Here is a 13,346-nt window from a genome sequence, read left to right as displayed (position 1 = left end):
ATATATATATATATATATATATATATATATATATATATATATATACACTATAATAGGAAATTATATGTATTATATATTATTTCTCATAAACATCTACCTGTTTGATGTCTTATGTAGGAATTAGAGACGATATGGAGGACATATGGGACTGGGTGTCACATCCTTATTTGGTGGAAGATCAGGTGGTGCCATACACGACCGATACTGGGAGCGATTACGATCCGACGATGCCCCTACAGCCTACTCCAGTATCAGCTGACGAGGAGCCATTTGAAGGTGAGGAAGAAACCAGTGAGGAGGAGCATCTTAGCGATGAGATCGGTGGAGTACTTGCAGACAGTTCACCCTATCCAAATTCGTCTTCCCACCAGGAGACTCAAGTGGAGGACCTTACTGAGTCAGAGTCATCCCCAGAGACTGTTTCCCCACTTCCCCCATCCTCTCTTAGTATTCAAATCCCAGGACGCAAGATTATTACTACCCCCAGAAAATCCATTCCCATCCCATCCCGCAAGAGGGCAGCCTCCCCACCATCATCCCCGATTCCATCCAAGAAACCTTGCCCCACCTGCAAGTGGACACCCCCAGGTAGATGAGTGGATCCATTAGGATAGTATTGGTTGTTATGATATTGGAGAGTCGTCCTAGGCGCCGAGGCGCGATTCCATCCTAGAGGATACCAAAAATCGTGCGATCTCAGTGTTAGTCCCGCATGTTGCACGGCACGGGGATCGCATACATCAGAGGGATGAGGATCGCGAATCGTTAAGGAGGGAGTTCAGGATGTTAGCTTGTAGAGTTAGGGTATTAGAGCAGGGAAGATACTATGAAGAAATAAGGATTCTCCACGCTTATGATCATCTGGAGGAGACTCATTCTATAGTACAGTACCAACATATCGTGATTGAGAGTCTCGAGGAATGCGTGAGAGAGACAGAGTTGAGGTTGTTGGTTTCTGGGATAGGAGCGGCCACTATGAAGGTATTGGTTACCTACAACATCAATTAGCTTAGATAGTGGCCTTTATATTAGTCTGTTTTGGGTTATGATAAATAGTTCAGGGAAGCTAGAGACTATGAATTTTTTTGGTTTTGAGGGAGGGAATAGTCGTGTAGCCGATAATAGGAAACCACTACCTATTTTGTGTAAAATATATACTATTCCTGCTCAAACCACACTATTGTAGACTCTTTTGTTCTTAAAAATCTGTTGTACAAAGTTTGCGAAAAGTTAATGAAAACTATGTGATCTTACTGTTTATTTTGTTGCTTGATTGCTTTGTTTTTCTTGATATAGTTAACTCTTCTAACTAAAATATCAAAGTAAAACTCAAAAATAACAACTAACATATGCCTTCAATTTATAATCATGCCTCACACTAGAAGGAACCTAGGGCCAATCGAAACCAATCCCGAGCCTATGAGCTCACCAGCGATCGAGGCACTAGTGGCTCAACGCATAACTGACGCCATAGAAAGCCTAGAAACCCCTAGGAACTTAGGATCAGGAGGTAACGGAGGCGAGAGTTCACAGGGTGATAATCGAGGTCCAACTAGAGTTTGTTCATATAAAGATTTTAGGAACTGTAAGCCGAAACCCTTCTATGGAAATGAAAGCGTAGTTGGGCTGACTAAGTGGATGGAAAAGATGGAGTCTGTTTTCAAGATAAGCTTCTGTCCAGAGGACAATAAAGTCAAGTTTGCCTCCTACACCCTGGCAGACGCAACATTAAATTGGTTGAAGAGTTACACCAAGACCATGGGCGTAAACATAGCAAACGCCATGTCTTGGAATGAGTAGAAGCAACTCATGATTGGAGAATATTATCCACGCGAAGAAATGCAAAAGATGGAGCAGGAGCTGTGGAATCTCACGATGCAAGAAGTTGATGTTGCGACCTACACAAGCTGTTTCAATGACCTTGCCACCTTATGTCCCGGTATGGTTACCCCAAAAAAGAAGAAGATAGAAAGATATATTTGGGGTTTGCCTCAGCCTGTCCAAGGCTTAGTTACTGCCTCAAAGCCAACTACCTTCGACAATGCTAAGAGACTATCCTTTACTCTGACCCATCAATAGGTTCGTCATGAAACGATGGTTCAGAAGGACGACCTTCCGAGGGTGGAGGGTAGAAAGAGGAAGTTTGGCAAGGAGTCCAAGAAGAAGGATAGGCAACCAACGGAGAAGAAGCAGGAAGTTATTAAGGTGTTTTCGATTTCAAGACCCTCGACAGGGACTACCTATGGAAGTAGCCCTAGATGAAATGAGCGTGTGTTTTGTCACAATGAAGCATGTTGGGTCTGTATAACTGCGACAAGAAAGGTCATCTTGCCAACAGATGCAAAACCCCACCCAATCGAGGAACCGCAACCATAGATAGCCGAGCGTGCTATGAGTGTAAGGAGATTGGAAATATCAAGAAGGATTGCCCAAAGTTGAGAGGTCAGGGAGATAATGCTAGAAGCACAACATTTTTCATAGGAGCAAGAGCGGCCGTCTAAGACCTAACAGTGGTGACAGGTACATTTCTAATCAATAATTTATATGCAAATATACTTTTTGATACCCGCACCGATAGAAGCTATATTACTCCCAAATTTAGGAAATCATTAGATCACTCCTCTAGTAAACTTAGGGAAGCCTATAGGGTAGAAATGGGTAACGGTTAAGTCAGTAGTGTTAAGGAAGTACTTAGGAATTGTGCCTTATTATTAGATAACCATTCTTTTCTCGTCGACCTTATGCCAATGGTCATTGGAAGTTTCGACGTCATCATCGGTATGGACTGTTTATCCTCTAACCACGTCGAGGTGTTATGCTTCGAGAAAGCCTTACGTCTACCCTACCAAATGGAGAACCCCTGATCATTGACGACGACAAACCCAATAACAACCTAAGGATCATATCCTGAATGTGTTGGGTTTTGAGCATTCTAACACTCCTATGGTGTACATGCAACCCTATAAACCTTGGATCTATGTTTTCTCTATTATACATGCAAATATTAACTATTCCAAGGTTTCATCCTAACTAGCATATTATGAAGCACCTATACTACAAAGTTCTAGTTAGATGACATACCTTTTGATGTAGCTTGATGTCTTCAAGCTTTAAGAGCTTAGCCCCAATAGTGTGGAAGCCTCAAATGGAATCACAAATCACCAAAACACCTTGGAAGAACTTGAGAGAATATGTATGCACACTAAAATCGGCCCACTCTTATTTTCACACACTTGTGCCAATTTTGTGAGCCAAGGACCCCTTTATATATTATGGAGGATTAGGGTTACATCCATGTAAACCCTAATACCCATGACCTTTCATTTACATAGGATCCATGGGTTAAAAGCTCCACAGACCATCCATGAAAGCTTAGCCCAACCTAAATGAACTTGGCCCATTCCATATATATAAGAGTCCATATTTAATTAGTTCTTTTTGATCACTTAATTAATTCTTGATCAATACTAATTAAATAATATGATTCCATATTAATATATTAGAACTTATAATATATTAATATAAATCATAAATATACTATTCTCAAAAGACTATCCATATAAATTGTGCCGGTGAAGTGCAACCCAAATGGACCATGCCGGGTCGGGTCAAGTACATACAAAATATAGTTATGGACTTAGACATTAATTCAACAGTCTCCCACTTGGATAAGTCTAAAACTATTATTGAGTATGACTTCAAAACCTAACTGGCAATCGTAGCTCTTAAAGCCGCTGTCGAACTCTGACCTTGTCAATGACTTGTCCATTAGATAAGGGATCATATATTCCTCCATTCTAGATATCATATGGACTGAGACATGGATTATAATCATTCTCTCTGTCCATTTGTTGTTTCCCGATTTTCGATTTATGATGACTGACTGATTGAACAAATCAAATCAGTCCTGGCCAAGCACTCACATGTGTCATCGCTAAATCATCGAGGGTCCCACAGATATCGCTTTTATCCCGAAGGTAAAAGGAATGGATAAACTTCGACTCATATGGCTTGTTCTACTACTTGTTGAATCATACACAAAGGCACCTTTTATAACATCGAGTTACCAAATGCGTTTTCGTGCAATCAATGTATAACCAACTCATAGTAACAACTCATATCTCTAGGTTTGAAGAATATAAGATATTATCGTCTCATGATCACTCGTGATAAAATCCATGAAGTGATTCAAATGAGCGCGGGTTGAATCCAATACTCAGAACTTATGAGCACTCATGAGTGTTGTAGCACCACTTTGTCCACCAACTTGGACCTCTACAAACCAACCCATGACAGTCTTGATTCATATCTACTTCCAACATATGACCGACTGTGGATGGTTTAAATAACTTAATCATTCAGGAAGAGCGACTTAGTTATTCCGGAAGTCAAAACATGCAAAGTGAAACACAAGAATAAATGAATCAAATATGGTATCAAACCCTATGAATATAAATAAACACTTTTATTTATCACCATACTGATTACTCATTATTCATTGTTTCGGTTTTATCAACTTTATACTTGAATTAAAAACACTAGTTGTCCCATGCTCCAAGCATGTACACTATGTTTTTCTTAAACAATAGCTTTGCCATACACCAAGTATGCACTCTATGTTAGTCTATGATCCTTACTTTGTGAAATAAACCAATTGAACATAATTTCAATGATTCTAATTTCACACTCCCAAATCCTTATCGAAAAATGTGAGAATTTCAAATTCCTATCATTTATCGAAATCTGTTTAGATTTTAAACTTATATGCACTGACCCTCCTGTAATGAATATGTACAAGGTCACAAAGACTTGTCAACAGTCATTATAAGGTATTCCAATGGAGATCAACTCCATGGAAACTAAGTCTCATATTCAAAGTACATTGCTTTGGACATGCTTCTTGCATTAAGTTTTTTAATCTTACACAGATAACTTCCACCTATGGAGACAACTCCATATTCTCATTTTGACTATCACTTCTGAATAAGAGATGCCTCTTTTTAGAATATGTCAATATGGTCCTTCCAAAATTAGCATTATACTTCCAACTGTCCCTGAGCAACCAATCTTTGGTAAACCTCAGATTGTCCTCGACAATTGCTTAATCATTTTAGTCATATCGAATTCTAGACCTTTTCCCTTCTTAATGCCTCTAGGCATTTGGAAAAATTTAGAAATGACAAATATTATAGCACATGCAATCGATCATGTACCCAAAGCAAATGGTACACGATTCATGATGTCTCACATAAAGACATGATTCTAGACTAGTCTTTTGCTACAATATTTTTATTTGCCATGTTTTCAAAATTTGACTATGAAGAGGGATGCCGTAATCATAATCGAATTTTGAGAACGCAATATATAGAATTTCCTTAAGTTGAACCAATCCAACATGAAATTCATATATATATTCTTGACTAAAGATGATTAAGGTCTCAATCTAAGCCTTTAGAACTGAAATGAAGTATTTCCTCTCCCTTAATTATAGCAAAACAACTTTTTCAATCCCTGCAGCCTCACGAATTGAAACTTTTGTTTTCTATAATTAACATTGCTAACTTGCAACACTAACAATAATTATCATGCTCCCACTAACATGATGATTATTAGCATAACACTTATGCTCCTACTAGCTTTGACATGTACTCAGAAATCAGCTGGACTTCTAGAAATCAATACTTTATTGACTTTCTTACCAAAGTTCAGATTTCTGATACGAGATGCTTTGATAAAACTTTATCAAAATCATACACCTTTCCTTAGATAGCATGCATGTGTGTCTAAACAATTTCAGAACTATGAAAAGGGATGTCGTAATCATAGTCTCAATTGTTTAGACCTTTTGCCATCTGCTTCAAATCTACTTGGTGGAAGTGTTTCCTCACCATCATTTTCATGAATCGGAGAGAAACCTTATGACCCTTAGATTTTATGGTGTATGTGTTCTTATCCATGTGAATCGTCAAAACCATTGTCACAAGACAAGGATAATGACAAATCCAAACTCATATGGACTGAACTTATGCAATTTTAACTTCTTGCCACCTGGCAATACAGAGCCTGCCATTGCTTCCAAGTTGTTATGCAACCAATTGAGAACTTTCAGAACTCCTATGCAAAGCCAACTTTAACTGGAATGGGCACAAAATATGTCAACACGATAGGTTATAAACCTCAAGTCGTGTGCTAGTGAAGAACCTCAGGTTTTATTCTTGATTAGTTCTTGAAATTCTTTTTAGGATCTTTAAGACTCCCACTATCCTCTTGACATATAAGACTATCTTGCCAAATATTCAAGAGATAGTGCGGATTCTTTATCAAGACAAACACTTCACACAATTGGCCTTAGTTGGTCTTTGTTTTATCCAAAACATCACAACTTACCAATTTTAAATGTACAAGAGTAGGACACTTTTACTCTTACATTTGACAAGTGTTTTAAACCTTTCTTTAAGATATGTCACTCAAGTTACAATCTTGGAGTATGACTCTAAGAATTGTTTTGGAACGAAGTATGACTCATCTTCCTGATCTAACCATTTCAACAATTCATGACTCCTCTTCTTAGTCATAAGAATGCACTAAGATGACCTTTAGAGGACTAATTGTGATATGATTTCTAAATCATTAAGATGATCACAAACATGATACTAAAGTACTCTCCCATCTTTTCAGATTTGAGAAACTTTTATCTTTCTGCCTAATTTGATTCTTCCCATTCGTTCTGCCATACATTGAGACTTTTCCAATGTTTCAGAATTATACTTAAACTTGTAAGTATAACCATATTTACTAAACTTTAGTAAATCAAATAGTTTTAACGATCTTTGTGGTGGACATGACCAGTGCACAAGAATGTGTACTCGATCCCTTTAGTCCTTCACTTGACTCACACATCCATGTGAACAAGTAATTAGTCTTGATTTTCCAATGCTTGAAAGTTCTCATTCATCATACTATTCAACTTGCATGATTCCAAGTTTCGGTCCAATTGAAACTTGGGTGATGAGGAACTTTCCTGATTTGGTAAATTTAGACACTACCACAAATGAAAGAATCAAATCCATTTTCCAATATTGTTGTCAGTGGAATCATATAAGCAATAATTTTCCACATATGTCATTGTAAGGATACTTCAAATAAATAAAATTAAACAATTTTCTTTTATTTTAAAACTTTGCGGAAAAACTTATCCTTACAATGCAAAAGCACATGAAAAACTTTTTTGTTATCTATTCCTAAGCAATATATCATAACTCCTAAGCAACAGCTCAACATTCTGATCACAGAACCATGCAATCGAGATCCATCTTCACGATCAGAATCAGCATATACTTCCTTTAAGTTTCTTCACTTTTCTTTGATTCTTAAAACATCAACATGTGACCCAGTCACATCATGTAACAAGAATCTCATAATAGAAACTTAACAAATTTAGATAGTGGACTTTAACTAAAGTAGAGTCAATCTTCTTGACTTGATCAACCTTATGATCTTTCAAGTAAATAGGCTGCTTCGCAATCAATGCCCCTTCCTTTGGCAAGAGAAAACATAGGGACTCTTTGGGAATGGTACATGAGACTATCGCAGACTTAGCCTTTCTCTTTACCATTTGGTCAACCTAGTTGACTATGGTCAATCCCTTTCCTTGGGAAGAGAAGGCTTTTCTAGATATCCAATGTTACCATTGTCAATGTCCATGGTAGTTTGGGAAGTTGATCTACTAATCAAATTTGCTCTCCCAGTGCTCCAAATTATTGTTGATTCAACAGCACCAAGCAAATAGATAAGATCATTAAGGGTCATGTCATAGTCTGTTTCATAGTAGTCCCAAAGGAATTCACTATGTGACTTAGAAAATGATTGAACCACCAACTTTCTTAAGAGTTTGACACCCAACTCTCCCGGCTTGTCAATATGTGACTTCATCTCCAAGATGCGATCACACATAGACCTTGCTTGCCAATAGGGCTTGAGTGACCTTGAAGTTGTGGGTTAGGGAGAATAATTGGAGGAGGTGGAGGAAGTGAAGTTCCAAGAGATTTGGGAGGATCATAGATGTCTGAACCAGACATATTTTTGGGAGATATTCAAGATAGTTGATCTAAAGTCCTTAATATAACACCCAATATGAAATATTAAGGCTAGGACCCAGCAAACTATTTTATAACTTGGAAGAGGGATGCCGTAATCCAAGCTAGAAAATATTTGAAGGTAGGTGAATGACGATTCACCAATTTCCACCAAGATAAACGAAATGTATTATTAGGTTTTAATTGGTTTTGAAACTCCTAGATCTTTTGAGATTCATTGAACTTTTCAAAGGCATGTTTCAATCTCGAGTGTGCCCTTCAGGTTTTGTGACTGGGATGCCGAGGATCACAAAACAAGGTGTAAATAACCATGCAAATATACTTGGTACCCTTAATATTTACCCCTCAATCGATGTGCCGGTTAACCACACACGCTCCACCGATACTATGATAAACATTAAGTTACCCTTTGCCTACCTTGTTAAATCAAGCTAGTGTGCCGGTTAACCACACACGCTCCACTAACTGACTTAAGCAAAGTACAAAGTGTAATTTCATGGGTTAGCAACAAATTCACATTTTCCTAAGTAACTAATATTGGGTATTATTAAGAGTTTAGTTACTTAGTATTTATCATTAATACTTTTAATGAAGGGAGAATTATAGTCCTTGTCCTACCCGTTCGGCTAACGACCCTCCACCGGTCAAGGAAGCGGTGGGTGAGAGTAGACACTCATTAAACTGTCATTTTATAGGCAGTAACCTTATACCCCCCTTATAGACCGGCTTCGTGAATGAGGCCTACTATTGGTAAGACGACTTGCTCTTATACATATAATATATTAAACTTTTAATATTATAATAGTATAAGGGTGTATTTTAGACATTTAAAATATTTGGTGGTTTAATCTATTAATTAAACTAAACTTTTAATTTAATTAAACTCAAACCATATCTTTATTTATGGATTTAATAATACTCTTTTAATTAAACGCTTTAATTAATTATTAATAAAGTCCATAAAAGTTAATTTGAATTATTCAATAAAACATCATAATTCCAATTATTAAATTCAAAATTAAAACCATTTAATTAATTGTTTAAGTTATGAACCCAAGAGTTTTAGAATTCAATTCTTTTTTTTCATAAAAAGCTTTTTCCAAATTCCAAAACTTGAGGGCAAGTTTTGTAACTCTTGAAAACCTTTGGATTCCATAACTTATGGAGTTAAATACTTGTTTTATGATGAAACTTTTCATGTTCCATAACATAAGAACAAGTTATGGAATTATTTAAAACATTAACTCCAAATTTTGTAACTCCATAAAAACTTTGAATCAAAATTTTTTTTAAAAAAAAAACTTTCATATCCATAACTTATGGAAGTTTCAAAAACCCTTAAGATCACAACTTTAAAAAAAACTTTTAAGCTCCAAAATTTTATGACAAAATATGTAACTCCTTAAAACATTTAGATCAAACTTTTAAAACTAATAAAATAATCATATCATTTTATCTTTTACTAAATTTGACCTAATTCAACTCATATAGCAAATGATTCAAATTTTACAAATAATTAGTTTTTCACACAACAAGTAATTATCTTAAAATTTGACAAACGTCATGTTTTTTTTTCCTTTTTTTCCAACTTGAAAATAAAACATTTGCATCAATATAACAGAAAACAACTCATGGCTCTGATACCATTGTTGGGTTTTGAGCATTCTAACACTCCTATGGTGTACATGCAACCCTATAAACCTTGGATCTATGTTTTCTCTATTATACATGCAAATATTAACTATTCCAAGGTTTCATCCTAACTAGCATATTATGAAGCACCTATACTACAAAGTTCTAGTTAGATGACATACCATTTGATGTAGCTTGATGTCTTCAAGCTTTAAGAGCTTAGCCCCAATAGTGTGGAAGCCTCAAATGGAATCACAAATCACCAAAACACCTTGGAAGAACTTGAGAGAATATGTATGCACACTAAAATCGGCTCACTCTTATTTTCACACACTTGTGCCAATTTTGTGAGCCAATGACCCCTTTATATATTATGGAGGATTAGGGTTACATCCATGTAAACCCTAATACCCATGACCTTTCATTTACATAGGATCCATGAGTTAAAAGCTCCATGGACCATCCATGAAAGCTTAGCCCAACCTAAATGAACTTGGCCCATTCCATATATATAAGAGTCCATATTTAATTAGTTCTTTTTGATCACTTAATTAATTCTAAATTAATTCTTGATCAATACTAATTAAATAATATGATTCCATATTAATATATTAGAACTTATAATATATTAATATAAATCATAAATATACTATTCTCAAAAGACTATCCATATAAATTGTGCCGGTGAAGTGCAACCCAAATGGACCATGCCGGGTCGGGTCAAGTACATACCAAATATAGTTATTGACTTAGACATTAATTCAACAGTCTCCCACTTGGATAAGTCTAAAACTATTATTGAGTATGACTTCAAAACCTAACTGGCAATCGTAGCTCTTAAAGCCGCTGTCGAACTCTGACCTTGTCAATGACTTGTCCATTAGATAAGGGATCATATATTCCTCCATTCTAGATATCATATGGACTGAGACATGGATTATAATCATTCTCTCTGTCCATTTGTTGTTTCCCGATTTTCGATTTATGATGACTGACTGATTGAACAAATCAAATCAGTCCTGGCCAAGCACTCACATGTGTCATCGCTAAATCATCGAGGGTCCCACAGATATCGCTTTTATCCCGAAGGTAAAAGGAATGGATAAACTTCGACTCATATGGCTTGTTCTACTACTTGTTGAATCATACACAAAGGCACCTTTTATAACATCGAGTTACCAAATGCGTTTTCGTGCAATCAATGTATAACCAACTCATAGTAACAACTCATATCTCTAGGTTTGAAGAATATAAGATATTATCGTCTCATGATCACTCGTGATAAAATCCATGAAGTGATTCAAATGAGCGCGGGTTGAATCCAATACTCAGAACTTATGAGCACTCATGAGTGTTGTAGCACCACTTTGTCCACCAACTTGGACCTCTACAAACCAACCCATGACAGTCTTGATTCATATCTACTTCCAACATATGACCGACTGTGGATGGTTTAAATAACTTAATCATTCAGGAAGAGCGACTTAGTTATTCCGGAAGTCAAAACATGCAAAGTGAAACACAAGAATAAATGAATCAAATATGGTATCAAACCCTATGAATATAAATAAACACTTTTATTTATCACCATACTGATTACTCATTATTCATTGTTTCGGTTTTATCAACTTTATACTTGAATTAAAAACACTAGTTGTCCCATGCTCCAAGCATGTACACTATGTTTTTCTTAAACAATAGCTTTGCCATACACCAAGTATGCACTCTATGTTAGTCTATGATCCTTACTTTGTGAAATAAACCAATTGAACATAATTTCAATGATTCTAATTTCACACTCCCAAATCCTTATCGAAAAATGTGAGAATTTCAAATTCCTATCATTTATCGAAATCTGTTTAGATTTTAAACTTATATGCACTGACCCTCCTGTAATGAATATGTACAAGGTCACAAAGACTTGTCAACAGTCATTATAAGGTATTCCAATGGAGATCAACTCCATGGAAACTAAGTCTCATATTCAAAGTACATTGCTTTGGACATGCTTCTTGCATTAAGTTTTCTAATCTTACACAGTTAACTTCCACCTATGGAGACAACTCCATATTCTCATTTTGACTATCACTTCTGAATAAGAGATGCCTCTTTTCAGAATATGTCAATATGGTCCTTCCAAAATTAGCACTATATTTCCAACTGTCCCTGAGCAACCAATCTTTGGTAAACCTCAGATTGTCCTCGACAATTGCTTAATCATTTTAGTCATATCGAATTCTAGACCTTTTCCCTTCTTAATGCCTCTGGGCATTTGGAAAAATTTAGAAATGACAAATATTATAGCACATGCAATCGATCCTGTACCCAAAGCAAATGGTACTCGATTCATGATGTCTCACATAAAGACATGATTCTAGACCAGTCTTTTGCTACAATATTTTTATTTGCCATGTTTTCAAAATTTGACTATGAAGAGGGATGCTGTAATCATAATCGAATTTTGAGAACGCAATATATAGAATTTCCTTAAGTTGAACCAATCCAACATGAAATTCATATATATAGTCTTGACTAAAGATGATTAAGGTCTCAATCTAAGCCTTTAGAACTGAAATGAAGTATATCCTCTCCCTTAATTATAGCAAAACAACTTTTTCAATCCCTGCAGCCTCACGAATTGAAACTTTTGTTTTCTATAATTAACAATTCTAACTTGCAACACTAACAATAATTATCATGCTCCCACTAACATGATGATTATTAGCATAATACTTATGCTCCCACTAGCTTTGACATGTACTCAGAAATCAGCTGGACTTCTAGAAATCAATACTTTATTGACTTTCTTACCAAAGTTCAGATTTCTGATACGAGATGCTTTGATAAAACTTTATCAAAATCATACACCTTTCCTTAGATAGCATGCATGTGTGTCTAAACAATTTCAGAATTATGAAAAGGGATGTCGTAATCATAGTCTCAATTGTTTAGACCTTTTGCCATCTGCTTCAAATCTACTTGGTGGAAGTGTTTCCTCACCATCATTTTCATGAATAGGAGAGAAACCTTATGACCCTTAGATTTTATGGTGTATGTGTTCTTATCCATGTGAATCGTCAAAACCATTGTCACAAGACAAGGATAATGACAAATCCAAACTCATATGGACTGAACTTATGCAATTTTAACTTCTTGCCACCTGGCAATACAGGGCCTGCCATTGCTTCCAAGTTGTTATGCAACCAATTGAGAACTTTCAGAACTCCTATGCAAAGCTAACTTTATCTGGAATGGGCACAGAATATGTCAACACGATAGGTTATAAACCTCAAGTCGTGTGCTAGTGAAGAACCTCAGGTTTTATTCTTGATTAGTTCTTGAAATTCTTTTTAGGATCTTTAAGACTCCCACTATCCTCTTGACATATAAGACTATCTTGCCAAATATTCAAGAGATAGTGCAGATTCTTTATCAAGACAAACACTTCACACAATTGGCCTTAGTTGGTCTTTGTTTTATCCAAAACATCACAACTTACCAATTTCAAATGCACAAGAGTAGGAAACTTTTACTCTTACATTTGACAAGTGTTTTAAACCTTTCTTTAAGATATGTCACTCAAGTTACAATCTTGGAGTATGACTCTAAGAATTGTTT

Source organism: Lactuca virosa, chromosome 6 (assembly GCF_052849685.1).
Source record: "Lactuca virosa cultivar CGN04683 chromosome 6, Lactuca_virosa_CGN04683_v6, whole genome shotgun sequence".
Taxonomy (NCBI): domain Eukaryota; kingdom Viridiplantae; phylum Streptophyta; class Magnoliopsida; order Asterales; family Asteraceae; genus Lactuca; species Lactuca virosa.
Note: the sequence above shows the minus strand (reverse complement) of the source record.